We start from the raw sequence: 3,809 nt of genomic DNA, 5'->3' as shown, positions 1-3,809 counted from the left end.
TACACACAAAGCCACGCCGATCACACCCTCTTCACCAAGCACTCTATACATGGGAAATGCACGATATTGAGTGTCACGTGGACAATATAATACTCACAGGTAATGATCAAGACGAGATTGGAAGACTCAAGAAAGTGCTCGCAACCGAGTTTGAAGTAAAAGACTTGGACCAACTCAAGTATTTCTTGGGCATGGAGATAGCAAGGTCCAAGGTTGGCATCACAGTATCACAGCGAAAATACACGTTGGATCTGCTGAAAGAAACAGGGATGTTGGGCTGCAAACCCTCCGATATTTCCATGGATCCAACAGTGAAACTGGAAAAACGAAGCACGGAGAAAGGAGTTGACAAAGGGCAGTACCAAAGGTTAGTTGGAAAGCTTATATATTTGTCCCACACTAGGCCAGATATAAGTTTTCCAGTCAGCATGTGCAGCCGGTTCATGAATGATCCCTCCGAAGTCCACTTAGAAGCTGTAATGAAGATACTCCGATACCTCAAGTCGTCTCCAGGAATGGGTCTGTTATTCAAGAAACAAAGCTTTCGTGACATACAAGTCTTCACCGATGCGGATTGGGCTGGCTCTAAAACTGACTCACGATCTACATCGGGAATGTGTTCCTTTGTCTGGGGGAATTTGGTGACTTGGCGTAGCAAAAAACAATCAGTGGTTTCAAGGAGCAGCGCCGAGTCAGAACTTCGTTCATTGGCCCATGGTGTGTGTGAAGGAATTTGGCTACGAAAGTTGCTTGAAGATTTGAAGATCACAGTGGAAGGCTCGGTTAAGATGTTGTGCGACAACAAGTCTGCCATCAGTATTTCGAAGGACCCAGTTCAACACGACAAAATAAAACATGTAGAGATTGATCGACATTTCTTAAGCGAGAAGATTGAAGAAAACATGATCTCCCTGAACTATGTCTCATCTCATAATCAAGCAGCAGACTTTCTCACCAAGCCACTGTCAAAACAGCCATTAAGTGAAAATCGGTTCAAGCTCGACTTAATTGATATTTATCGCCAAGCTTTAGGGGGAGTATAGAATTATATCCCACTGCTGTTCTGCTGTGTTGGTCCTTAATGTTTATCTGTTAAAGCTTATTAGTCATTTAATTAATTCCGATATTATCTAGTAGTTAGAGTTTCGTGGTTTGTTAGCTTTATTGTTACGTTATCTATTTTATAGGATAGTCTGTTAAAGCTTCCTGATATGTACGTGTATTTAAAGGATCAGCTGATCAGAGAAATATTATTGAGTATTCTCATTCTCTTATTATCACGCTCTAATTTCTACAAAATTGAAAGAAAAAAAAAAGTTAGTCCAAGTAGATAAGTTGCTCATTGGATCAAGGATAGCCCCTTTTTGAATTTACGGGTCGGGCTTGATCGGGCTTAATCGAATCTAAGATATATATTAAGTCTTCGTTTTCGTATAACGCCCTTATTTAAAGTTGAGGTTTATGTAAATATAATAGGTGTTAAGCAAAATTTTAAGGGCATTTTTGTTTGGATATTTAGCTCTTGAGTTATTTTTTAGAAATGATTTCTAATGCGGGTATTTTTCATATGTCCAATTTTAAATAGGCTCTTTAGAGGACGTCGACTATTTTACGAATCTTGTGTTTTGATTTGATTAATTAGTAACATTGCCCTTACATTTATCAGGCAAAAATATACGGCTTAAAATTATTCAGAAAGTATTATACCCTAATTTTTGTGGGGTAGTCTTGATAAAATAAGAAAAGTATACAGACTTATGTGTAAGATAGAAGACGTGTCATAATATCAGTTTTGCCAAATAGAGAATATGAGAAGGATCACGAGAATAGATTATATAAAACAATGAAGAAATCAATGGCTACAATTCGGTTGAAGCGATCAATTGTAATATGATCTATGTCGTGATAAAATCAACAATACTTTGTCTTAAGTGGTTGATTTATTCCGTGATCAGTGGTGGAGAATGAAAATCTTCCTTCCATGTGGAAGAATAGTGTAAATATCTACTATGCTAATTCTAAGTGGATTATATAGAGTTGTCGTACTTACTCACTAACCATTTCAATCTTCAATGAGATATGCTTTGGTTGATTCATTTTACTAATTTTACCAAGCAGCGAATCTGATTCTATATGAACAACTATTCAATAAATATTTACGAAACACTTATTTGCTTTTACAAGATAATTGTGCAAATTCTTATGTACAAAAAGTGGTTTTGCTTTTTTTTTTTTTTACCAAAAGTTTGCCGCCATGCAAGCAAAGTTCGACGCATTGAATTTACGAATTCGCATTCCCATAATGTTTTTGAACATTTAAAAGAAATGTCAAAATGCAAATACCCCAAAATTTCAAAGAGTACTTGGTAAATTAATTATTCATTTGACAAAGCTTTAATCCTAAAGGAAAAAAAAAAAAAAAAAAGAAAAAAAGAAATGATCCGACTATTTAAATTGTCACGAGCCAGTACTAGTTCTGCTTCAGATCGTCCACACAGAAAGAGTTACGATTACAAAATAAAATATTTGAACCAGAATAATAAAAAATCATCATCATCACTTAAAAAAAAGGAAAAAAGGAGTATAAAACTATATAAGATATAGCTAAGTTTGGCTATGGTATAAAGTATAAACTAACAAATAAATAAGGTAATTAATTTGTCAAACTTTTCCGGGCGGTTTCGGGTCGTGCTCCGGATTCGCTCCGACTTCCGAATAGTCGGCCTTTTCAAAATCCATTAATCTCCTCTCAATCAATCCTTCCCCAATTTCAACCACCTACAAATAAGAGAAGATTTCACAAATTTCTCAGTTAGAAAATTACAATTCCTTGAATACTTCGAATTCGTAAACATTCTACAAATTAAATATCTCGTTTTTCTTTTAGGATGATATTTTCGTCATTTTGAATGAAACCGTAAAAAAAAATATGTAAATCATGAACAAAAAAGGTAAATAATACGATCCAGTAAAAAAAAAAAATGGTTAAATCCAATTCACAACAAAGATGAAAAAAAGCAAATTTTAGATAACAATCTTTGAAGTACTGAGATTGGCTAATAAATAACCACTACAAATAATTGAACACATATACCACCTATTGCTTCAATTTCCCACGGTTTAAATTACGTACACATATGTAAGGAAATAGGAGAGTAAGAGCAATTATTACCTGTTGAGGATGTACCGAGTGCTCTATTATGAACCCTGGGTTTCCTATTGATTTTTTTTTCAGGAATAACGAACAATATTAGAACATATAACTAATTTATATATAGAAAGAAAGAAAGAAAGGCTTACTAGCATGTGAAGAAGAGAGGACGAGGAGATAAGAGAATAAGGCGAGGACGGCCATGAATGACTTCATATCTGTAACTGCGAACGAATTACTAAGTTTTTTTTTTTTTTTAGGGTTCTTCTTTTTTTATATTTAAAGAAGAGATATTGGCAGGTATTTAATAAAAGTGATGTATGGGTGTGCGTGTGCCAAAAAAGTCAACTCAAAGTCTATCTTGTTATTAAGAGCTGAGTGGGTTCGTTCCACTTCCACTTTCTTTCTTTATGACATCCCCACGTGTCACTTTTTACGTACGCCTACGTAATTATTGGCGTAAAATACGGCGGCACATGCAAAGACAAAGATCGATAGATTAGACCATTTCGCAACTTGTGGGCGGAATTAATCGGCAAAATTTAGAATTTTCGGTCCGACCACTCAAAAACATACGACGAAAGTTTTGATTTGATGCGGGTGTAATTGATATGAATATTGGTCCAATTGTTGGAATCTAAGGTTTGAAATGCTGGTT

At 35.1% G+C, this 3,809-nt stretch overlaps 1 long non-coding RNA gene across 1 annotated transcript; it reads right to left on the bottom strand.

Annotated features, from left to right (window-relative positions):
- Positions 1–2,446: 2,446 nt before the first annotated feature.
- Positions 2,447–3,446, bottom strand: LOC149394540 (uncharacterized). Its single transcript, XR_016299891.1, has 3 exons — positions 3,301–3,446; positions 3,173–3,216; positions 2,447–2,778 (listed from the first exon to the last, which is right to left on the bottom strand). It is a non-coding gene; the product is annotated as an uncharacterized LOC149394540 (long non-coding RNA).
- Positions 3,447–3,809: the final 363 nt, after the last annotated feature.

This window comes from Urtica dioica, chromosome 6, assembly GCF_054948205.1.
Source record: "Urtica dioica subsp. dioica isolate 48M chromosome 6, U.dioica_male_clone48M_v1_H2, whole genome shotgun sequence".
Classification (NCBI taxonomy): domain Eukaryota; kingdom Viridiplantae; phylum Streptophyta; class Magnoliopsida; order Rosales; family Urticaceae; genus Urtica; species Urtica dioica.
Note: the sequence above shows the minus strand (reverse complement) of the source record. Positions and strands in the feature narration are given on the sequence as shown.